Source organism: Podarcis pityusensis, assembly GCF_964106645.2.
Source record: "Podarcis pityusensis genome assembly, chromosome: 10".
Lineage (NCBI taxonomy): Eukaryota > Metazoa > Chordata > Lepidosauria > Squamata > Lacertidae > Podarcis > Podarcis pityusensis.
Genome location: NC_138035.1, coordinates 37,798,513 through 37,824,502, shown reverse-complemented (window position 1 = coordinate 37,824,502; position 25,990 = coordinate 37,798,513). Strand labels below are relative to the sequence as shown.

Sequence of the window (25,990 nt, the reverse complement as noted above, 5' to 3'; positions counted from 1 at the left end):
TCTCTAGTTCTTGTAGAACCCAAGATAGGCAGCAAAATGCGCAAACATTGCTCTTTTAATGTGTTTTGTGGGGAACACCTGGGTTTTTAGACAATGAATGAAGTCATGAAAGCAGATCAAGCTCAGTCAGACAAAAAGAAATAATGAAAGACCCATTATCAAGGAGAATGTAGAGAAGAAACTTCTTGGTATGTTTTTAGCCCTTTTCTGCTGGTCTTGCATGGTGGAGATGTCATTGGTTGTCTCATAGAAAAAGAATCCAGGTATCCAGGATTTTAGTCCAGTATCCAGAACTGTTCTGCATTTAATGCACTCTGATATTGCTTGCTTTGAAAAAAGTATTTGAGAACTCAGAGAATCAGTTAACAAAGTCTCTCTGTCTACTCAAGGTCTGGCGTAGCTCAGCTGCTTAAGAGCATTGCTTTGGAAGACCTAAAGGTAGATTCAGATAACCTCACATAATTATTTTCATGTGACAAGCTGAATGAATCTTTGCCCATTGAAAACTACTAGCACTTGCTTGCACAAATTCAAAAAGATGCAAAGGAGAAAAGCAACATAAGATGGAAATTTAAAATGACTGACTGACTAAATAAATAAATTCTAGCTATACTGAGCTACCAGAAATTCTGGATAGACTCTGAAAGGAACGAATGGGACAATAGGGAGACCAGGTGTAGACTGATACTGTTATAGCTCATGGTTTCCTTACTACTGTGTATTAACAAAAAGCAAGGCAGGTGAATGAGACTATGGGGAGCCAAAGCAGCAGGGAGTGATTCAGTGGATAAGCCACTGAAATCCATAATGACCTGGTTCAGAATACAGTGGTGCCTCGCAAGACGAAATTAATTCGTTCTGCGAGTTTTTTTGTCTTGCGAGTTTTTTCGTCTTGCGAAGCACGGTTTCAATTTTTTCAAAAAAATCTTCAAAAACCTCAAAAAAGGCTACCACACCGTGTGCTATGAGTTGCTCCCCGAAGTCAAGTCGCAACTGCACCTCTTCAAGCAATGCACCCTGTATTACTGTAACGGTTTTAAGAAAAAGGAAACAAACTTGCAAGATGTTTCCGTCTTGCGAAGCAAGCCCATAGGGAAATTCGTCTCGTGAAGCAATTCAAAAAACCAAAAACTCTTTCGTCTTGCGAGTTTTTCGTCTTGAGAGGCATTCGTCTTGCGAGGTACCACTGTACTGAATTTGTGTTACGAACTGAGCATCATTTCCACACACCCCCAAGAAGTTCTCCTCCACCATCAAATGTTAAATGTGATTCTGCACATTCGTAGTCTGCCCTCAGGCTGAAAGGGCTGCTTTACAAGAGCATCTGCCAATGTTCTTCCATATCAACCTCTTTGTTCCCAATGAAACTTTCACTGATCACAAGGCAAACTACAAAAAAATAATAAAAATATGCAGGTACATGTATATGCATTCTATAGTGGTAACCCTTTTACTCTGAGTGGGAAAGTATTTGATTGTTGTGAACTATATATACATCCAGGCCACCCAACTAAGCAGATATTGGTTCTCTTGATTATTTATTGTAGTTGTTTTTTGTGTGTCCTTGATCTATACTTGAAATACTGTAAATACTTGTCAGGAGCACCTCTCCCAATTTTGTTCAGCCCGTGAGTTAAGAGGTGCCGGGTGAAGCTGTCCCATCACTGGCAGTAACTCATAGCCAGGTCTCCCTGGTGGCATCCAAGCTCTCAATTTATATGTGGATTATTCAGGATTGTGCACAGGTGATCAGGAAAGGGGAGGAAAATGCATTTTATGCAACCAGACGTGGGTAACAAAATACAATTTTATCTCCTCCAAAGAGGTTGAATTATCATTGAGAAGACAAGGGTCCAGGGTTATCTCATTACAAGCACCTGTATCTCACCCAGTATGAAAACAGTACCCTATCAGCACAGTCAACTTGGATTGTGGAAAAATAACTACCTTTGTGATTAAACAACATGTATTATTCCAGAGAGACAAGAAAATACAACAGCCTAAAAATCCCACCACTTGGAGCAAAATGTATTTCAAAGACTGATGCACATGTGAACTCATCTATTTGTCAGTTTCAGGATGTCATAGGATAAGCTCATTGTTCTGATCTGCTCTCACATAGATTCTTCATCCAGTGGACATTTCCCCAAAGGCAGTATTTCATCTCCGACTCAAATCTTGATGGTTGGACTTGCCTGTTTCTCCACAGGTCTGCTCTGTATACACTACCCGACCTCATTAAATCTGGCATTTCACAGACATGTGCCATACATCTATTCCAGCAGCAGATCTTAAAAGCTGCCTGGGGCCAGTTGAGGCATGCTTTATTTTTCCCTTCTGCCTAATCCGTTTAGGCATTTATAGTGCACCCATCGCTGGGTTGTCTGAATGCTTCTCCAATACCTTCTTTGCATATGCAGATAAAAGCAACATTCCATATGGTGCATGGCTGTGAACTATAGACACACCACACTCACAAAGGGTGTGCCTACAGATCACCATTGTCAAGCGTGCACACGTGTGAAGTCCACCCTGCCAAAGCAATATCTGAAATACAGTAGACTTGCCACATCTTCGTTCTTGTGTATTTTGATCCCATGTAGATGACACACTGGACTGAAACATTGGATTCAGGGGCCGCATCTGGCACCTGAGGTTGTGCTTAATATTTTGCTTCAACTCCACATCCACACGTACATATGTACATTTATAAGAATGAATTATATTCCACTCTTCTGCTAAAAATATAGCGCTATATAAAAATATAGTTTCAAGCATACAAATCCCAGCCATGCACCACTTTTCATTCCTAACAATTTGCAATCTACTCAACAAGATGCCCCTGAATTATATTTTTGTCCCCACTAACAAAGTAACAAATAATGTGATGACACGTAAATGTCATCCGCTCTCACCAAGATCCAAGAATCGTAACTTCCAGTGTTATTTCATTATAAGAAGCAGGAGTGATTTTCACATCTGCAATACACTTTATAACAGCATCCAGATCAGTCCTTCTGATGTTGAAAATTCTGTAGCCGATTCCTCATTATTGATGACTCTCTCAAGTCAATTAGTTGCTCCTTTCTATCAGGTTGCCTTGAAGTTCTGTATCAAATTCCTTTCTGAATACAGAAGCAAAACAGAGTCAGTTAATGAGAGTTGAACATTCTTAGACAGAATTTCTTATTTCAATGATTTTCATAAGTGGCAAAATACTGAAGGAAATGGCACTAGACTGTCTCAATAAGACTTTTAGGATTGAGTAAATATTCTGTCACAATATGTATAACAGCCCCATCCAGTTTTTCTAAGCTGGTGCACAAAGATGTCAGCAAAGTCATCATAATCCAAGTCTTGCCACACCCTGTTACAGGCAACTCTGCCATGTGTGAGTCTATTCAGGTTGTCCACTGCTGTACATAAGAATACTGAAGATAGTTATTTTCATTATCATTTCACAAACTGAGAGCACAGAATTGGCATAGCCTAAACTGGTTAGCCATGTTCCCATCAACAGAACATGAAAACAGCAAATTGAATGTGCTTTAAAAACAGACACAGCTTGATACAATGATGACCTAACATCACATACTTATTTATCATTTTTAAAGTATAACTACTTATTACTGCTATAGTTTATGAAACGTTGTGTAGTCCTACACACATGTATTGGAAGTAAGTCTCACCTAGTTCAATGGGGCTTACTCTTATGTAAGTGTACAGAGAATCATAGCCTTACAGCACAACCCAATGCATGTCCACTTAGAAGTAAGTACCCCTGAATTCCATGGGACATACTCCCCAGATCAGTGGGTATAGGATTGCAGCCTATATTTTAATTTTTAATGTTAGCCTTCTGAAAAGCACACACTGAAGGCCTATCCAGATCCATTTAAACCAGTAGAAGTCATAACCTTGAGTTCAAAATTATGTGAGCTGCATCCTTTGAGTAGGGTAGCATCCTTTTTGACATTTTATTAGATGCATGGCTTCCAGGACAAGTATTTCTAACTGCCAATTTAGCTGGCTTCATGAAATGAGAAGGATGCCATCGGGTCCATTGCCTCAGGTAGCAAGACATCTCAGGCTGGACCCGACTGACTCTAGGGAGCATTTAAAATAAGAGCTCATCCACACTTTTGCTTGACCCATATTTTGATCACATTGTGTTCTGATTAATTCCCCTGGGTCTGAGAGCTTTTCTTGTTGTTCTGCAGCTGTGCCTTGCGGAAATCTGATTTTACCCGCTGAATTGAAGCTCCGTTAAGCAAATCTCTCTTCAGATTTTCCATGCATCTGATAAGACCTGACTCAGCGAGTAAGATCAGATTTTCTCAAGGCACAGCCATAGAGCAACAGGAAAAGCTCTTAGACCTGATGGAATTAATTGGTACACAATACAATGAAAATACAGATCAAGCAAAAGTGTGGATGAGCACTAAATCAAGAAAGGTTTTATACAGGGGGCATCCATAGTCAAGCAATGCAGAAAGGAAAACACAGAGATAAACATTCATTCTAACTTCTCTGTAAACATGGGTAAGTTTCACATCCACACTTCCAGTTTAGAAAAGGGCTGTTGTTTCAGGTTTTTTCTTCTTCGCAGATTACTGAGAACTCATACACAAAAGCCCAGGATTTTCCAAAGAAATTCAACTCGATTCCAAATCTTCCCTACAATCAGTTTCACTTCTCCACCATCTCTACCCTCAGCAGTAGCAATGGGGAAAGTCAAAGGGGGGTGGTTGGTCAAGTAACAACTAACTGGAAATTCCAGGAACACAGATCTATGGCAACTGCAGTTTGCTTGAGCTTCTGGGCCTTTACCTCTGGTACATTTGCACTGGGAATTTCTTGTTAGTAAGACTTCCGGACCTAATGAAGGCCAGAAGAGCAGACTTCTCTTTGTGCCCTTCCCACTGCTGGACAATCCCTCTCCATTCCACCACCATCACCACGTTAGCCTTCTTCTTTCAAGATGGCACTGTTGCAGGGAGGAATCTTCCTTTGGGACGGGTCACATGGGAAACTTTGAGCAGAGCACCCCTTGCAAATTTCGACTAGCCAGTGTGTGGATTTATTTTGAATGCCAGACTCTGCCAGGTCTTGGTGTTAATTACTGAAGGCAGAGGAAATCAGAAAAGAAATTGACAGCAGGTCAGAGCTGATGGCCTAAGTTATGGCCAGTTAATGGACACTTAAATCTGGCTGTTACTTGGAGAAAACGTTTCTCAGGTTTCTTGGCAGGCAATAGATGTGTGGTGATTCCCTGCTATGCCTTTTGATGTTTTCTGGAATGTGGTTATGTCAGCCTGCTCTTGAGGTCATTTTTAAGTTAGAGACAGTGGGTGATAGCCAACATTAGTCACATTCTGAGTAGACCTATTGAAATGATTGGATCTCTTAAGAAATGCCTTCACTGAGCTGCAATTTCAAGTGCTACTGCAGTTCTGGGTGGTCACTGCAACAAGGTCACTTATGACAGCAGGTTCTGTGTTTGTGGCCAATTTCAGGTGGAAGATATTATTCACTATCTGTTAATCTGTCCTTTATATAGTAATCCAAGAGAGATTTCTAAAATGTCTGTTGACATATAGAAGCAGGAACACCTTGGAAGAAACAGTACTATTTATTTTGAGTGACACTAACAGCTTTGTGACACATGAAGTGTATCTTTTTTGCACTGGCTGCAAAAAAAAATAAAAAAAGAGTGTTAGATAATATTGCTGCAAATTGTTTTGGGAACTCTGAGGCTTAATCTGAAGCTGAGTTCGCTGATGGTACCAAAGGCAAATAGAGGAGAGTGTGAGCTGTTCAGTTTCACCAGGCGCGAAAATTCTGGGGCACCGCAGCAGGCGCCACAGCTATGAAGTCTAACAGAAGGTGAGAGGCGGGGGTGCCGGATTTTGGCAACGCACAGGATGCTACTGAAATTTGAGACGCTAAGGTACTTATGGTACACTAAGATACTGATGGTACTTCTATTTTTTCTTCTTTAATATTATTGACGTTTGTTATGTTATTACTGTGTTTGTGTTTAGGTGTTTCATAGCATAATTGTCTAGCACAATAAATGTACTGAATTGTGTATGACTATCACTGGATATGCCCCAGGATATCAGGTTTGGTTCACACACACCCTTCCCCAAATCATGCCATGCATCTAATAGCAGAGGAAAAGAACAGAACCACCATATATGGGGGAAAACTGGCAGCCCTGGTTCAAGGAATGCTGTGTTAACAGTTGATCCTCAGTTCTGGAACTACTGCAGCTGCTTCAATCTTATTGCCCCCAGATTCATAGCAACCCATTATGAACGAAGAAGCTACCAAGAAGGCCAGCCAACAGATCTTGGCTGGAGTTGTGGGATGGTGTCTCAGTTAGTTTGTAATCCTGCCAACACTGACCTTTCTGATGCTGATCTAATGAATGATGATCATATCCCTGCAAGCTTCAGATAGCAGAGAATACCACTTAAGTCTGCATTGTATAAGGGCACATTAGCTGCAAGTTGAACAAGTCAAGGGTAGTTCTCTGCATTCATATTGGTTTGCCCTTGGCAGCATCTGTAGCACACACTTAAAGAAGAAGAAGAGTTTGGATTTGATATCCTGCTTTATCACTACCCAAAGGAGTCTCAAAGTGGCTAACATTCTCCTTTCCCTTCCTCCCCTGCCTCTGTGAGGTGAGTGAGGCTGAGAGACTTCAGAGAAGTGTGACTGGCCCAAGGTCACCCAGCAGCTGCATGTGGAGGAGCGGAGACGCGAACCCAGTTCACCAGATTATGAGTCTACTGCTCTTAACCACTACACCACACTGGCTCTCAAAGCACATGACTCCCCCCACCCAATGAATCCTGGGTGCTATAGTTTCCTCCCTCAAGCTACAGCCTTCACTATCCAAGGATCCTTTGGGTGAAGTCATACTTTAAATGTATGGTGCGTACACAGATTCAGATGACTGCTAATCATATCTGTATTATTATTTGCCTGCCCTTCACTTTTAAGGTCCCAGCGCAGGGTTGCAACAATTAAAACACTATATTAAAACCAGTTTAAAACAACTTACAATAAAAGAAATAAGGTGGGTTTCTCAGTTCCCTAAGTAAGGATTGTACACATTATTCCCCCCCCCCCCATTTTGTGTTTGGGTTATGCTGAAGAATACTGACATCCAAAAGTGCCCTGTGAGCTTTGTGACTTAGTAGAGACTTGAAAAACAAATGTTGCTGATCCAAGTCCAACATTCTCTATACACTATGCCATACTGGCATTTAGGAATCTGCTTTCACTAACTATTCCTTAGATTCTTCGAGGTTTCATAAGCATGGTTCCCTTCTGTCCCAGCTACAGCAGGAATAATGGCATTTTAGAACATACAGCTCAAAGCACTATTTTATTCAAGCATTTCAAAATACAAACATAATCCTACAATGGCCAGGCAGCTCATTCATCACAAATTATTTTCTCCTGTATATTTATAACGATCCAAAGTTCTCATAACAGCAGAGGAGCGGGGAGGCAGTTGAAAAGAGAGGTTTTAAAAGGCCTTAGTCTGCAAGCCCTCTTTTTCTGACTTTCCTTCCGTTATTCTAACTTGTTGAAAAGAAGTTAAAGCAAAACAGTACAAATGTCAGCCATCTGTAGGTTCATTTTTCCAGGGAGATTGAAAGGAGGCCCGTTTGTGTTACTAATAAAAGGCAACTGTATACTCCAGCAAAGCAAATATTACTGTTACCAGTAATAAGGTTTCCAACAGTCCAGCTTAAAAAAAAAGTAGTTCTATAAATACGTAGCCTTGCCCCAATCTGTGTATTTTCCATTTCTAGACTGTAAGTTTACTTTTGCTGATCAAAACTGATCCAAATCTCGCGGCCAGGTGCATGTTTATCAGGCTGGCAGTTCAGATCTTTCTCAAGGATTACATTCACAGCTTGAAAACGTGGGTTCTCAGCCAGGTACAGCCATTCCATTTTAAACTACATGTATACAGCTTGCTTATATATCCCAACGATTGATATCACCTGGTATATCTTTATTTCCCAATATTTAGAGGAGTTTGTATGACCACCACCAGCGTCATTGAAAGGGGGGGACAATCCCTGCTGCCGCATGTGCCGCCACAGATTAATCTTGGATATGCCCTAGAACAAGCTTTTGATCCTTCCTCTACAATTTTCCGCCTTCTCCTGAAATCTCTCCCCTTCTCTCACTAAAATCTGAAATGGCACCATTGAGAAACGGATGTAATAACAAGAGAGTAACAGCATGGAATGAGATGGAGAGATAAATGGGAGGTACAGGCATTTGTTGTTAGTATTATTTAGCTGTTGAAAAAAACATGTAAAATGCAGAACTTGAGCATTACATTTTCTTTCTAAAATGCACAGAGTTTAATTTTCAGTCTAATGCTGCTAGTTTTTGTTGCTTTCGAGAGTGGATATTTCTGATGTTCCCAGCTATTAGAAAATTAACGTACTTGGATAGGAGATTGAAATACTTAATGAGAATCACACCACTGGTGACCATTTCTTTCGACAATATAGCCCCATAAAGTGATAATGCAATTAGCTGTTTATTTCTGGCATGCATGGGCAGTGCAGAAGCATGGGAAACAGTTAAGAAGAGGCAAGCACAGAAAGGAAACACATTCTAACCATTTAGAATACATCGGAATGTTCCGAACAAAATAAAGAAAATTTAGAACCTTGCTGAGGTATGGCCCCTACATATGGGTCAGAAAGGGAAGTATAACACAATACGTCTGGAATCAGCATCAGCACAAGGATACAAACTCCCTATCTGCCAGGGCTAGGATCACCAGAATCCTACATGCTGCTGTTACAACACAGTAAGTCAGGAGTGCCCTTGAGATGTTAGTGGACTACAATTCCCATCATCCCTGGCCTTGTGAAGTAGAGTTGATGGGAATTGTAGGTCAGCAGCATCTGAAAGGCACTACATTGGCTATCCCTGCAATATAGGAGGCGGCCAGTAATTATGTAGACTTATGCCTCAGTCCTAAACCAATTCACTTGTATATCAGTACAAGTAATTCCCAGTAATTCATGGCATTTACTTCCTCGTAGGTATGTTCAGGCTCAGGATATGGGTATGTTTATTCTGCCTGTCAAAAACACTGGACTTTCCTGATCATAAAATATACAGTGTGCTATTAGAAAGCGGGAGGTATAAACAAAGAAAAAGAAATCTACTCATCGGTTCATATTAAGGGGGATGGAGTGTGAAAATGAGGGAATGTCGCCTATTACAATAAACCAGCATGAATCCTGTCTCGTGCACATTTGATTCAATGCTGACAACATCCCACTTGGAAAAAGAGTGAGAATTAACAGTGTAGCCAATAATTGGTTACAAAGGACAGCTATTGTTTCTTAATCCCTTTTTCCATTACTCGATTACACATTACGAGTATGTGCTCCTCCACCTCCCATTGGATGCACAGATGCTAAAACCACAGGAGATCATCTTAATCCTCAGGTGCTTTCAGAACAATGAATTCAGTTAGTCTTATTCCAGATAAACCATTGACAGCCACAATATGCCAACATGAAAAAAACAGAGAAGCATGGTAACCTGCCTGCCATTTATACAAACACTGATAAATGTTTTAGCTTATTCATATATTTATATGACTCTCTCTCTCTCTCTCTCTCTCTCTCTCTCACACACACACACACACACACACACACATTCTTTCATGAAATTTAAGCTCCTATTGGATTTTATCCCTTGGATTAATAAAAGTTGGTGTTCTGGAACTACTCCAGTTATTAATATAATGGGCAACTTATCGAAGGGCCAAACTAGACGTCATGATAATAATGCATCAGATTGTTGTTCTTTAAATAGCAGCTGGGTGTAGCGAACAATCAGAATCGGGGCCTTGGTGTGTTCTAAGGGGAATGTTAATCCTCCCACATCCCAATGAAAATCTCCCCTAAAACTGTTATTATCCCCATTTGGAAAGTGTTCTTTGACTCCTGTGGAAACATTCCTCTGGGGGGAAATCTCAAGGGGGATTTTCATTGGGATCATGGTATGTTTGTGCAGGGAGGGGGGAGTTTCAAGCCTCCTGCACACCATGGTTCAAATCCTGGTCAGCCTCGTCTGCCCCTCAGCAGCTGCTATTTAAAGAACAAAAGCTGAGCATGTTAAATGCTTGTGCACATTTAATGTTACATCTAGTTTATCCCCAAGAGGAATAACTCGTATACCTGCTAATCAGCTTATATGTTACACAAAAGTATTGCAAGAACTTAACATTTATACATAGGACAAAACTCCCAGTTTCAGTTATTTTTCACTCCCCCACTTTGAAGTCTGAAGTCTGCTCAAAATAGTGTTACTAGCCACCCCAATTTCTGCTGAGCGGTGAACAAGAATCCAGGTGTCCTGGCTCTCAGCCAGGGTCTTTGTCTCTTTGGGGAAAAATAAAGCATGGTGGAGTGTTTGAAAGATGGTTTATTAATGCATATGTACACCCTGAGTGTAGATGAAGGGAGTGCAGAGTTTACAGCATTCCCATCTCAGGTGCAGCTTGTCCTCCCCTGCCCCCCAGAATTGGATTCAGAGCCATCCCGCCTGCCATATTTGTTCCTGCTTCTCACCTCCACAACAGCTCACAGAACTCTGCCCCATTCCTTCCCAGCAAACCTTTAGATTTCAAAAAGGACAAATTTTCCTGTGACATCATGCCCCCTCATCACCTTGGCAACCTGTCAATTCTCCTGTCACTGTCCACTCCTCAGAGAGGACAGTTCTTTTGCATTGCCAATGTCCTTAATGGATCAGTGCTTGGTTCCCCATCGCCCCGCAATGTCTCTGCACTAAGCTAGCCCAGCCAGGCTGGTTTGCATAAGCTAACCCAGGAACTTCTCATATGGTACAGTTCTGCAGGTTGTATTTTCCCTTCATATCCTAAATATTATGTAAATGCTACCCTTTATTAGTTTCTGGTATTCATTAACAGACTCTGGTACCCCATCTATAACAATAGGAAACAACTACAGTGGTACCTCGAGTTACATACACTTCAGGTTACATACGCTTCAGGTTACAGACTCTGCTAACCCAGAAATAGTACCTCGGGTTAAGAACTTTGCTTCAGGATGAGAACAGAAATCGTGCTCCGGCAGCGCGGCGGCAGCATGAGGCCCCATTAGCTAAAGTGGTGCTTCAGGTTAAGAACAGTTTCAGGTTAAGAACAGACCTCCGGAACGAATTAAGTACTTAACCCGAGGTACCACTGTATTTCAAAAGACCGTTCAAAATAGAAGACCCAAGACAGAGGCTGCCACTCCAGTTGATTCATACATAGAAGCTAACAGACCAACCTTATTCACTGTTAATCAAAAATAAGCCCCACATAATTCAACAAGACTATAGAATCACAGCACAATCACACAGGCAGAATGGTTTCTGACTAGATCCGCTGGTTTTGAAAAAGCTGTCAGAGCTTTTTGTTTAGAGCAACTGTGCAAAAGAATATGTTCTTACTTGTTTAGGTTCCATTATTAGACCCACATAGTGTACTCCTAGAACAGGAGGTTATTTGGCCATTTACATTTTTTTCAAAGTGCACATGGTCCTACCCAGAATATATAGATAATTCTTGGGTTCCTCAGCTGTTAAGGTTGGAATGGCAAAAAGAAAATGCAGCCATGTTTGTGTCAGGCATTTCCTGGTGCCTTTGTAAAAGAAATATTGCATGTCCAATGAACTTAGCATGCTCAGGAATTTCATTGTACAACAAAAAAGCTGTCAGACCTCAGATACAGCTTCATATTACTGTGATAATAACACCACTGTGTTTGAACACCCCAACACACTCTTCCAGTCGCATTTCCAGTCAGTTACAGAGAGAAGCAAAACCAACCGTTCATGCAGCAGGCTTGATTAACAACTGAAATTTTCTACCATACAAAAGTAATCAAAATTTGTCTTCTGGGATGATTCTATACAAAATACACTTTTATCTTGCAATTTGAGCTCACAAGGAGTGGAAGGGAGATGGAGATATAGATGTAGTTAATCTTACTCGTTTTGTGTGGTGTTGATCAAACGATTGCCACCTTGAGTGAGTTTGCGCATTTCTTACTCTGCTGGCATCCGGCCAAGAGGTTATGTAGTCCAGACAGCCAGTCTGAAATGTAGATTTAAACTACTTAAAATCCATTGTTGTATCACTTCTCTTTGATTAAGCTGCCCTACCCTCTCAGACAAGTATGGGCAATTCTGAAGTTCTAGTAAGGAACTTAAGACCCGGTTTGTTTTTGCAGCAGACAATATAAGAAAGCAAAATTACTACAGGAAAATCGAAGCAGGCATGCTTTACTACATACACATTTTAATAACAAGCATTTAAAACTCTGCCCCCCATGCCATGCCGCAAGGATCACACTCAGTGAAATCATAGGCATTTCTCAAAGCTTTCACAGCGCAAATAATAGCCACAATGTATGTGGTGTGAACAGAGGTACCCTGTGACGGGGGACATCCGATCCTATTACTGTGATGTTCAGTGAACAAAGAGCATAGTGATCACAGATAATAAGGTTAACATGTTAAATTTTGGACTAAAAGGCAAAACCACCTGAACACCAATCCATCTGTGACTGGCTCCCTCACAGGACTACCTTGTATCATCTCCAGAAAGGTATGCTCAGAGCAAATTATTAAACCAGGTCAGGTCAATCTAGGATTAATTTTTTCTAGGACTGTATATTTGCACTTGAGTCACTAATGCACATCAATTATCCTATGCACATTTACTCAGAAATAATACCTGCTAAATTCAATGATATTTACGCCCAACTAAGTATGCTTAGGATTGTAGCCTTACATGCTCAACTACAGCTTGGCTTCCTGCTAATCCACCTTGCCCAAGCAGGCAGAGGTGGTGGTGTCTGGAAGTGGGATTTCCAGAGCCATAAATTTGCTTTTCAAGCGGTTTGGGGCTTCAAAAACAGTTCTTGGAGTGAAGCAAATTGATTCCTTTGGATTTTAACCAAAGCTGCATGTGCAGTGCTTATGTGTGCTCTTACTATGAAGAGAACTGTGTGGCAGCAGCAAGTTGGAGTGTGCATTTGCTATATTATTGAAATGTGATACTCTCCCAAGCTCCACCCTGACACTGTCACACATTGGCTGCATTCAAATGTCACAACAAGCCTTGGTTTCTTTTATTGTGATGAGAACACCCTAGAGCAAGTCTCATGTTTATGTACACTCCCTCCCACTTTCTGCACATGTGGGGAGGAAACGAGAAGCTTCCATTTGTGGTTTGGGACAAACCACAGTTCCCCATCTTGTCTGAATGTAGAAAACCATGGTTTGTACTACCCAAAGTTAATAAACCATAGTTTGATCCCCCTTTGGTATCCTGTTCTTTTCTTGCAAGTTATAGTTAAACTAACTTTAACGGCTTTGTTTGTTTTTTTGCAGTACAAAGTTTCCACACATTTTCCTGCCCTGAAAGAGATCCCTATATGCACACAGTTCTTCTGTCAGTTCTTCTGACATTTCTCAAGTATTTTGTATTGTTTACAGTTTAGAACATGTTTCCGGAAGTCTCTGTCTCTCTCATACACGTATACTTTTACGACAATCTTTTGAATGGAGCTTTGTTTCAGAGGAGGAGAGCTAGGGTGTGGAAAGCCTGTTTTTGACATAAGAGAACCAGAACCATGATGATGTTAGCAGAACAGACTAATTAATTTTTGTTAATTAAACCTTCCAGTCTACATGACCCCATTTCAAGAAGCTTAAGCTGCTACTCAGGTCAGAACTTGTTTTGTGCAGCCAAGTATCCACCTTCCCTCTTACAGATTATGCTGAAGGGAGCCAGCCTGTCAACTTCCATGAGGACATGGATTTATCCTTGACTAGAGACTCTCCAGTAGCGCCTAATTTCAGAGATGAATCCAAATTCTTGAACAATTCACACAGAGAGAAGTTGGAAGGAACAAAACAACTCTTTCTTAGTTCTATTCTCTTCATGAAATAAAGAGATGCTGTGAAATAAAGAGATCACCTTCAGGGATGAGATAAATATTAGGGGGTAGCATAAGATACATTCCACTTTGCTGCAATGGGGGGTGAGTTTCGGGATCATAATGACAGAATGACAGATAATTTTTTAAAAAAGAAAGAGAATCCAGACTAGCAGCAACAGAATGAATAGCCAACATCACACTGCTGTGTGCTGTGGAATTTATTGCTTCTAGGCTTCCATTTGCCCTTTGTCAGCAGCCCCACAGTGTGTGAAAATATAAATACAACAATGAGAAGTCACTTATGTGGGCTTGCTGTGATAATTTGACCTTTCTCCTCCACAGTCCATACTAGATAGTATATACATAAATTCCATCACTGCCTTGTTCATTTTCCCTCTTGCGAGTATTATAATAGGAGCAACAACAAAAACAAAACTACACATGTGTGGGGTAGGTGGGTGAATCTCATATTTATTTTCTAGAGGACTGTATTCTTTATGTGCAGATAGCCAGTCCTAGGAACAGCAGGGGAAACAGAAGTACACATTGAATCAGTTCCACTTCTAACCTGCCATGCTCTTAGTGTACATGGTAGGTCACAATTCAGAAGTAACACATGCATGATATCACATCAAACAGAAATAAAGATATACATTAAAGTCTCACACCAGTTAAACCAGCAGTGGGAAACCTCAGGCTTGGGGGTCAAATGCAGCCACCCAAGCCTCTCTAGCTAGCCCTTGGAACTCCCCCCAGGCCATAATAGTAACAATAATTTTATAATTTATACCACTCCATCTGGCTGGGTTGCCCCAGGCACTCTCTGCATGACTTACTCCTCCCCAAGCCATGACCCTCTTTGACACTGTTCAAGTGTTTTTGTCTGGCTGGAAGAAGAAGAAGATGCATTTTTCAACTGAGATAATGCACAAGTTAATACATTGATCCAACAAGTGGCACACCCCCTGTACCTTCCTTATGAAGAGTGGGGCCGGCCCAGCAAGCGGCTGCAGTCCCGAGACTAGGCAAGCAAGCAGGCACTCTTTGGAGTGGGTTCGCTCATCAAGGTTTGCTTGTGCCAACACTGGCTTCTCCATATCCGCAGTGCCAGCTCAGCCTCCAATTAACCCTCAGTCACCTCACTGCTCTGACAGGAGGACAGCTACATCTCAGAGGAGAGGTGCAAAGAGCCTGTCTTTGTGAGTGGCTAATATAGGTGCACCCCCCCATAGGTCCACTGTTAAGTCCATGCACACACCCATGACTCATAATCTTTCACTCTATCTAGCTCATTAAAATACCCATACACATTATACCTGCGGCAGCAACTCCCTTCTAAAGGTTCCTTGGGCTGGAGGTGAGGCACCATAAGTGAAACCTACCACCCCCTGATGGCAAACAGTCTCTCTCTACCTTCATAGATCTTCCTCTGGAAACAGCTCCCTCATGAAGGCTCATTATGAAATGTGCCCTGTAGCCCTCAAAGGTTGATGGGCCCTGCACTAAGCCCTGTGCACTGAGGTATCCAATCAAAAACCTTGGAGGACCAAGCCAGAATGGGCAGTTGACGTACTGAATGCACTTTTATATCAGCAGCAGGCTGAGGACCACGATGCCCCCAAACATTGTGTCTCTTCTGTGAAGAAGAGTAGAAGTAATTATGACAGTGCAAATGGCCCTATCATGGATCAAGTCATCCACACTTTTCTCAAGGCAGGTAATTACAAAAGAAAATGCCAAAGGATTGCGCCTAATGTATTTGTCAAGTAGCTGCTCCTTTAGGCTTTAGTGCATAAATGCAGGTGTCGTCCTCAATATATTGCTTGATGTTTGAGGGAGATAGATTGCTAAGCATGTCCTTATCTACAAATACCAGGAGATGAAAAAGCCATTTGGCTTGACCTTTCTTGTAGAAGAGAGGTAACTGAAAGAAACAGAGAGCAATTGTTCATAGGCTTCATTGTATCACCTGCAGGGTGGGATATTTTCTAACCCCCTCAAAGGAATCTTAGATTTTGTTCTACCTTCCACCTATACCCAACAACTTAAAATGACTTCTGAAAGACGGGTAGTGGGCCCATAAACATTGGAAAGGGTATGGTTGCCAGAGCTGGCCGGCCCACCCATTAGATGCATTGAAGCAGCTGCTTCAGGCAGTGGAAGCGCAGGAGCAGACGCCCCGCCTGCCTCAGTTTCTGATGCACAGCACTGTCACTTGTATTCCTTGCTCCTAGGGCTGAGAAGACAAGCAGCCAGACCTTGCAGAATGCCCCCCACTCTCACCAAGGAGGCATTCTGGCACACAGCGTTGCTGCTCATCTTCCCCAACCCTGGGAAGGAGAAGATGAATGGCAAGAACTTGAGGAAAACCCCCCTCTCTCACTGAGTTCAGCAAGAGGGTGGCATTCTGGCGGTGGCAGAAGTAGCAAGGTGGGTGGGGTGTGGCAGCGGGTGTCTCTTGAAGACCTTTTTTATGCCAACAGACCTATGCAGTTGCTTACATTTTTAAAAAATAGCCAGTTATTTTGGTGATTATTTTATATACCATTCCATATTTAATTTTATCTGTTTTATACCATACAGTGGTACCTCGGGTTACATACGCTTCAGGTTACATACGCTTCAGGTTACAGACTCTGCTAACCTAGAAATAGTGCTTCAGGTTAAGAACTTTGCTTCAGGATGAGAACAGAAATTGTGCTCCGGCGGCGCAGCAGCAGCAGGAGGCCCCATTAGCTAAAGTGGTGCTTCAGGTTAAGAACAGTTTCAGGTTAAGTACGGACCTCCGAAACAAATTAAGTACTTAACCTGAGGTACCACTGTATTAATATTTTACATGAGGTGGTATTCAGAACAGGTGGACATGTCAATTTCTCTCCGTTTCTTTTTTCTATCAGTTTGTGAACTTTTATTTTAAAAAAGAAAAATTCTCGTGAATATTCAGCAGCGTTTTAATGTTAATTTCTTCCAATATAATATACACATTTTTGTATGCATTTTTGCTTAATAGACACATTTTTGCAAAGCATTTCCCCCCCCCCATATAATGCATTTTGTCTTCCATATTTACGAATACATGCATTGAATCCACACTTTAATTTCTGTGAATTTTGCGAAGTGCAAATTTCACATGACTCTGTTTCAGTTTGCATCTTGCTTTGGAAAGTGTGAATTAGGTAAGTTTGCCTTTAAATGCAAACTGAATTGAATTTCTTCCCCATCCCTAACTTGTGCTCTAGGAACACTTTTATAAATAAGTAACTAAAATCCTTCCCACATCTTTTCCCCTTCTTGCCATGGCGCTTGCCTGAAGCAGGTCACCCCATCCTGCTTTATGGCAGGACCAGCTCTGATTTTAAAACAAAACACAACTGAGAAATTATGAATAATTTCTCTATTCCTGATTACTCGCATCCTGAATCTTGCAGAAAGACAGATTGCAGATTAAAGAGATTGCCAGAAATGATTCCGCTTTAGCGGAGTCCTTTACGAAAAACAGAAGGAAACAAAACAAACTTTAAGTGAAATAACTTGCACAGTTTTCCTAGATTTGAGCAAAAGTTTGCTGAAAGAGATCACTAGGCACCTCCTAAGATAGGTCAAGCTCACAGTTTGAGGAACTGTGCTTCTAGGAGGTTCAAGCTGAGGGAATAAACTAGGAAGGTTTGTCTGAAGTGCAGAGACTGATCACTTTGTGACTGAAATAGTAAAAATGGTCTTAGAAAGAGTTTGAAGATAGCATAATCTTTTTCATATTTCTTACCCTATATAAATTGCTGGTGTGTGTGTGGTTGTAGAGGAGAAAGAAGTAACTAAAAAGTCTATTTCTGCTTTCAAGCTGACCACATTGTGGTCCTACTTTGTGTTTCTCATAACACTGGTCAGAGAATCAACTTGTGACTCAGCTACATTAGTAAAAAAAAAAAAAAAAGCGTTTTGAACGCATTATAAACATGCAACACCAGGTGGTGCTAGAGAGCAAAAAAATTATTTGCTATTTTCCCTAGTGTTTTTTGTTCTTTTATTATAATGATTTAATTTCTGACTTATTTATAGTGGGTATTTTTTCCTGTGTGTAGATCCACTCTTGGTGTGTTTCACAAGTTTTGATTCTATGACAATCTGGCATACTAAGAGCTAAATCAGAAGCTGCATGCCAAGACCCTGTGACTCCACAGTTCCCTAGGGAAATGAATAACAACAGCATACTGGGTTTGGGCTTAAACGATCCGGCCTGCCATTCACCAGATGACTTGCGTGGTGCGAGGTCTGTCTGCAACACCACCTACTGAGGAAGGTGAGCGGATTTTTTGTAAGTCCATGGCTGCACTTCCTAAAGACCAGGAACTCTGAGACCAACATCCCCTGTGTTTCCCAGACAGTGTTCCTGTAGCTCCTGCCAAAAATCCAATTTAATGTCTACTACCTGGGTGCAATTGAAAATAATCCAACAATTAAAAATGTCCCCCCCCCCAATATACTAAAATAAATATTGAGAAGCAAAGACTGCTGTTGCCAAACTATTTCTTTCCAAGATATATGTTGCATTAATACGTTAGACTGACATCTTAGTGAGCTGGAGATCATAAGGTCTGTTTTATGGTGCATTAAAACCTCATAATGACCATTTCAGAAAGACAGCATAATACATTATTCAAAGTTAAACGCTGTCTTGAATGATAAGACCAGCATGCCATCAACCAATAATAAACTGGAGGATTGAAATATCCCTTTCCATTTATCTGTGAGGTCATTTACACAGTCAGAGCAGGACCATAAATGATGTATCTTTTCCTATCTAGAAGAGAAAGTGCATTGTTATTTTACAACATCAGTAAAATAATTTTAAAAAACGAAACTGCTGAGGGAAAGGCCATTATTATGCAGTTTAAACTTTCAGGCAAAGTACATTACCATGGATTTTATATAAACAGTAAATATATTTGTAGCACTTAGATTCCATATCAGTATATTTAACATACTGCAAGAAGCACTGCAGATGGACTCTATAATTGTGGTGCTTTCATCATCTGTGTGATGTTTATCCATTGTACCCCATGAAGGTTGGGATGCAGGTGGCGCTGTGGGTTAAACCACAGAGCCTAGGACTTGCTGATCAGAAGGTTGGCGGTTTGAATCCCAGCTACGGGGTGAGCTCCTGTTGTTCGGTCCCAGCTCCTGCCAACCTAGCAGTTCAAAAGCACGTCAAAGTGCAAGTAGATAAATAGGTACCGCTCCGGCGAGAAGGTAAACGGCGTTTCCGTGCACTACTCTGGTTAGCCAGAAGCGGCTTAGTCATGCTGGCCACATGACCCGGAAGCTGTACGCCGGCTCCCTCGGCCAATAAAGCAAGATGAGCGCCGCAACCCCAGAGTCGGCCACGACTGGACCTAATAGGGGCCCCTTTACCTTTACCCCATGAAGGATAGGAAAGTCACAAAACACTCCCGTGAAACGTCATACCAAAACAATTCAGATGTTTGGCAAGATGAACTATATAGTTTTGCTGCCGTTTCCCTTAAACCAAACCTTACAAAGTTTTTAAGGCACTAAAAATAATGCCTATATAACTAGAGCATTTATGTGAAGAGCAAATCAGATCATATAATAGACAACAGAAAGAAACACTGATCCTTGAAAACTATCACCCTTAAGCTAACAGGGGGGAAAGGCTGCGTCACTGCTATGCATTACACGGAATATGTTGACCAAATCTGCAAAGGATTTCTGTAATAACAGGCTGCCTCTTAATTTCACTTGATCAACCAAGTTTTGATGTGAAACCAGACTTCAGCCCTGCTGCTTCTAAACCAAATCGACCAAACAAATTCCTACCTCATGTATACAGTTGGGAGAGATTACTGTGTGCATAGGTCAAAGGTGGGGAACATGTGGCCCTCCAGATGTTGTTGAACTCCAACTCTCATCATCCTCGACTATTAGTTATGTTTGCTGGGGCTGATGGAAATTGGAAGCTTATGATCCAAATTCACTCCAGTTATGCCTAGACTTTTGTGTAGAGCCCCGTCACAGCTTCTGCTGCACTTACAGAGTTTGTGGCAAAGGGCAGTATATACAGATACGATCCTGCTTCTCATTCTATTCCTTCAGTAAACTCAGCTTAAAAGGTGAAAGCAGGTTTTATATAGACCTATTGCTGTATCCTTTCTAAAACGGTGTGATGTGACTAAAGATAAACAGATTTACATTGGCTCAACACACATTCCTTCCTAGGGCACCTGTGCTCAGTCTCCTCACTAATCACATGGCAAACGTCTCCACACATTCACCACCATCTTGACATAAACACACAGCATCTGAGGTTCGTGTCCCTGAACTCTGAGAGAATCAGCAAGCATTTGGAGAGTGATGGCTGCTCTTCCAGGTCTGGGAAGCCTACTAGAAAATGTGTTGCCTGCATAGTGCTATGGACCACCCAAGCCTTACACTATGGCACCACTACTGTTCTCTGCTAAATATTTCTGACCTGCACTGTTGTATAAAATAACATAAGGTGGTATACAAACTAAAAACACGGTATCACAGTAAAAAAATATAAAATTTTCAACACATCATCAGTAAAAGCTGGTTGGCAACAAATATTGGGTTTGAAAGGCCTGCCTGAATAAAAGAGGTTTTTTGAAGACACCTAAAAATGAGCAGGGCTGGCTTCTGCCAAACCTCTGTTGGTGAGGAGATCCACAGGGCAGGGCTGCCACACTAATGGCTTCACCAGCCAAATATTTGGGGCATATGGGACCACCAAAAGTGCCCCATCAGAAGACCTCAGCTACTGAGGTGAAGCAGAAGGAATCAGGTACTTTGAGCCTAAAGCACTTTGGGGCCCCATTGTTTAGGGATTTGTGGGGCACCCACAAGACCAGGTGACCTGACTACACAAGCAGGATTTCTGTTGTTGGGGTTTCCTTACAGACAACCACATGCAATGCACAAGTCAACATGCCATTGCTCTGCATGTGGTAATGTGTGAATGGGGCTAATGTTACTGTTCTGCTATCAGCACAAGTGTGTGTTCCGTTGTCACAGTTACACGCATCTTTAGCATTGAGGAGTCCAAGGCCTAACTTGACATATCCCTCTTTGAAGCCTGAGGCCCAGGAAATTTCTTTTGAATAATCTTAAATTATATAAATAGTCAAAGTCATGAAGATGACATTTTATTGCTTGCATTCATTTTGATTACCCTGCCTCTGCTTTTGACAAATATTTTTGGAAAATAAATGAGCAAAGAATAATAGCAGGACTCCAGGGTGTCGTTTTTAACTGATAACATTGAAAACAGTGTATTTCCTTGGGATTAACAACTGGCTAGAATCAGTTAATCACCCTAGTCCATTAACCCCATCTGGTAATTAATCCCTAGTTTTCAGTCATCAGCACTCTAAACATTTGCCACACTTAACAAAAGCAGTGCTTCAGCTGGGATTTATTCTGGGTATATGGTTTCTTTATCCAAACTGGAATATATTAACATTGTCCTCGAATTCAGTGTATTTTACACATTTCATATCATCAAGAACATACTTGAAAGGGAGTAAGCCCCACTGAACGCAGTGATCCTCACATCTAAGTAAAAATGCCTAGCGCTTTGCTGGGAAAGATATTCTTAGCACTTCTGAATTTATGGGTCTCTTTGCCCATCATCCACTTATCTACCAGAGTCATTTACACGACTGAAGTAAATAAAATGATGCGGTGGTTTCAGAACACACTTATAGGGTGTTTGTGCTTTGTATATTCCGATAGACCTAATTATTTTCTACCTTTATTGTGTGGGAGACTGCCTCATTGTACATTCAAATCATTTCTTTCTATAACCTTCACCTTCATTGATTTTTCCCTCTGTATTCTGAATGTTGACTCTGAGATTAAAGCCATTTTTTCTTCAGCAGGACTCATTTAACAGTAGCTTTGCTATTATGAAGCAGAAATCATTTTGGATTGCACGTGGCGAGGGGGAGGGAGAGACATTTCTACCCTAGCCAGTGGCAATCTGCCTTTTAAGTAAATAAACCTCTTTTAGAAGTAGTGCATCACAAATTGCTTTTATCACAAAGTTTAAAAGCATAATACAACGTATTGAAAAAGATATAAGGCAAGGCCTGGGATTCAAATAAAAAGATAATGTTACTAACAGTACATTTATGAGGGCTATCAAATATAACAAATTTGCAGAGTGAGATGCTCAGCAGCTTATTTTTTTTCCGTCTTTCCCAGATGTTACTTTAATCAAGTTGATACTTGAAATAGATGGAGCCTTATTATTATGTGAAGTAATTTTCCCTACAGATACAGTAACATAACTCAGCATTTTGAATGTGGAGCAGGTGAGATTATAAATCACTGATTGAATTTGCCATAAGAATCTAATAAGACTGAGCTCATTTTCCTTAACAATTTATGGTTCTGATTTGATTATGCAGTTTATTTGCCTGGCTTTATTACTGCATTAAACTTTCCCCCTTTTTTTCATAGTGCCTCATTCTCTATGATCAAGGCAAATTTGAAATACTTTCTGTGTGCACTGCTACTCACTTGGAGACACTCTGATCAGTCAGCAATATAGGCCTTCAAAATCTACCCAACTCAATGGGTGATGCCAACCTTGGAAAAGAACTCATATGTACTTCAGATTCACACCATTGTGTCTTCAAGACTACTAGCCATTGTAATTAATCTTCCAGTTTGGCTACAGAATGAACCCTAAAGATGCTACATTATTGCTTAATAGTGAATGTGGAAAATGTAAATGAATTGGGCCTATTCGTTGTTTTTATTTATTTATTTATTTAGAAAAAAATATAGATTGCTTAATCACAAACTCTCTAAGCAGTGTACATAACCAATAAACAATACAGTCTACCACCAGGTAAATGGCCATAGGACTGCAGTCTCAGTGAAGGAGGTTTTAATAAACAAAATAACTGTGTAAGACCCAGTCCCAGAGGGATGTCTCCACTGTGCTGGTGGCACATGTCGTGGGAATATATGAGACATTTTTGGAGGGAGTGGGGGGAATTTCATGAGATATCTTGGATTACTAGGCAGATCATGGATCTTGAACCCAGATTAATGGTGTTAATGCTCTTCACTGATTAGCATAAACATGTTTTTTAAATAAAGATACTATAATGATAATTGCCTTGATGGCCATAGCTTGCTTAGAAGCTGCACTGTTGTAAGGACTCTAACATAAGCTCTTTGGAGAAGTGATAGACTTGTGCATGGGATTTAACTTTATTGAACTCGTCAAGAAATGTAGCACACCCTGATGACTGCTGTACAACTCAGTATCCCTTTATGAATAATTGTCCCTCTGTTCCTAGAACTGGCCTCGCAGATGTTGTATTTTGCTTGGACACTCCAGAACAAAAAGCACAAAAAACATTTGTGACTTTAAGTTGCATTCAGTAATTTCTTTTGTTGTTACAATTTTTCAATGTTGTGCATTTGCAAAGCTTTAATAAACATATAGAAAACAAACACACTGCAGGCCAATGATAATGTATGTCATAGTGTACATTGCTTTCCCCCAGTGTTCAAATTGTCTTTTTCCTGCCCACCACTCCTGCCTGCCAAAGTGAGCAGGATGGCAATTTCATTGTATAGTTATGCCATCGGAAAAAAAGATTTATACAATCTTGCTTTTCAGCAAGCTGGTGCCCTGTTTGTAAAGGAAAGACTGCCAGCCAGTTTCATGTCTGTTTGGAAGCACCCTGATAACTATATCCATGTGAAAGTGGCAGGAATGGAAAGTACTGACACTGTGGAAAAATATTTACTTAATGGGGGATGGCATGTATATGGGAGGCATATGAGTGAACCATAAAGTATGTTCAGAAAAAAATAAAGCATTTGGATTAGAGATGTCTGGATAAGCAAGGTTTTTTTCTGTTTATAATCTCATAGGGTGGGGATGGGGAAGTAGATGGCTGGATGTTTCAGTCCTGTAGAAATCTGAAACATATGTTGTTTTCCTGTGTTAGCAGAATAACACAAATTAGTGGAACCTGAGGAAGATAACAAGCAAGCCATGATCACTTCCCATTCAACAAAAGGCAAAGTTATTTTGACCATTGACTTCAGGCCTCTGAAATTTCCCCTGACATGCCAACATTGCTTCCTGCCACTCACTTTAGGGGTTTTGCTTCTGGACTTTATAGAGTTTATTTTCTGAAACCATAGAGGGAGAGAACAGATTATTTTTTAGCGAACTGGAGAAAGGGAGAGATATACAGTAGGAGAAGGAAGATATACAGTACAGCCAATTCACACAATATTTTTTTCAGGGTAGAATATACCTCATAGAGCTCAGTTTCAGATGGGAAGCCGTTTGCCTGAAATCATCAGATCCACATTGAAGCCTCTGAAGTTGCCATGTCATTTCCTCGCATTGGCTTCTTGGCTAAGCACATGTACCAAAGGTCTGGACCTGCTGTGATGTCCTATGTTGAAGAGAGTAAAATGGAAATGGAGTATGATGTCAGAAAGAGCTCTTCCGAGTGTATAGTATTCTTAATTATATGCTTTTTCTTTTTTAAAAAAAAGTATTGTCTTTAGTTTGTTCATCCCTGCAACAATATGTGTGATGTGAAATCCAAGGTAAACCACCAACACCTCCCTCTTCAAATGCAGTTGGTCCTGTGCAAATGCTCAGACTGTTGCATGTTTTTTGCTCATAAAAAAATATTATCGAGAAACAAGTTTCATTCTAAAAACAAATGCTAATTGCAGATGGATTCTGCATTACCCAATAGTGCATCCATCTGAAAAGAGTTAAAAAAAAAACAGGTGTAGCCAGTCCTGGCAATGGATTGAGTGTATCCACGCCTTTCCAACGGTGTTGTGGGTGGGCATAGACCAAGATCACAATCACCACTTCCTCCTTCATTCACCTGGGGCATGTGCAGGAAGGAAAAGGCATGGATAACCCTAGTCAAGGAGAGGATTTTCAAACAGGTATCAAGTAACCGCACCCAGTTTTGTGGACAGAATCTAGAATTAATCTAGATTGATAGCAGCATGTTGAGGATGGGCATGAATAATACTGAATGGAGAACTACATTTTTGTGTGTTTCAAATAGGTTAGTGTGGCCCAAGTGTCACATGATTGAGAGTCTTCCTCACAAATAAACTAGTTGGTGAAATAGGAATAATTTGTCACGAGCAGAGGTTTATGACTTTGGGCCTCTCCCTGGAGAAGCAGTTAAGAATTGCAAATCCAACAAACATTTCGAGGAGATGCAATTTATACGTCAGATGTTTTATTTAACGTCATTTATTTCTTACATTTATACACCACCTTTCTTTCATGAGGAGGTTCTCAGGGTGGCATATATGGAGCTCCAGGCACCAGTCAGATCTGCTTAGTTTTTGCAAGGTGGGTGCATCATATGGATGCGTGCCCAAAATACCACTCTGGGCTGGGCACTTCAGCATAATCCTGTGCATGTTTACTCAGAAGTCAATTCCTATGTGTTCAAATGTTGCTTTCTTGCTTGGAATCCACAGTCAAATGCAAATCTAACTACAAAGAAGAAAAGGAAAGCAGTGGAGGGTCCCTCACTTCATCTGTAGACAATTGGGTATCATTTCTGGGTAATCACTGCAGCCATTCCTGGAGGGCCACAATATCGTAATCTTGAAAAATGAAACCACAATCAGACTGAATTACTTTTGTCCTAGTCTTGTTTTGTTTTTATATCATTAAGCACTAGAATTTGACATCAGGATTTTAATGCCAACTCAGACCTGGTTAATCTCTGCTTAGTTTATCCATATGTCTACCCAGCAGAAGGTCTTACATACTAATCTGAGTATCACATACACTACTGATTGACTACTCTTGATTTTGTTTGAATGCACAAAAGTGCGACTGTGCAAACCAATCTAGGTCTAAGCAGGTGCTTTGTTCTAGTACAAATATACTAAGAAGTCTAGTGGCAGAC

General features: G+C 40.9%; 1 long non-coding RNA gene across 11 annotated transcripts in view; it reads right to left on the bottom strand.

Moving 5' to 3' along the window:
• Positions 1-1,789: 1,789 nt before the first annotated feature.
• LOC308457565 overlaps positions 1,790-25,990 on the bottom strand; it is a 146,697-nt gene continuing 122,496 nt past the window's right edge. For 10 of the 11 annotated variants that reach the window (XR_013976989.1, XR_013976990.1, XR_013976991.1 and 7 more), the window contains 3 exons: positions 24,344-24,487; positions 12,065-12,169; positions 1,790-3,125 (listed from right to left, as the gene is read on the bottom strand). This is a non-coding gene — a long non-coding RNA (uncharacterized lncRNA). The remainder of the gene's footprint in view (positions 3,126-12,064; positions 12,170-24,343; positions 24,488-25,990) is intronic. The other variant, XR_013976992.1, reaches the window with a different exon arrangement.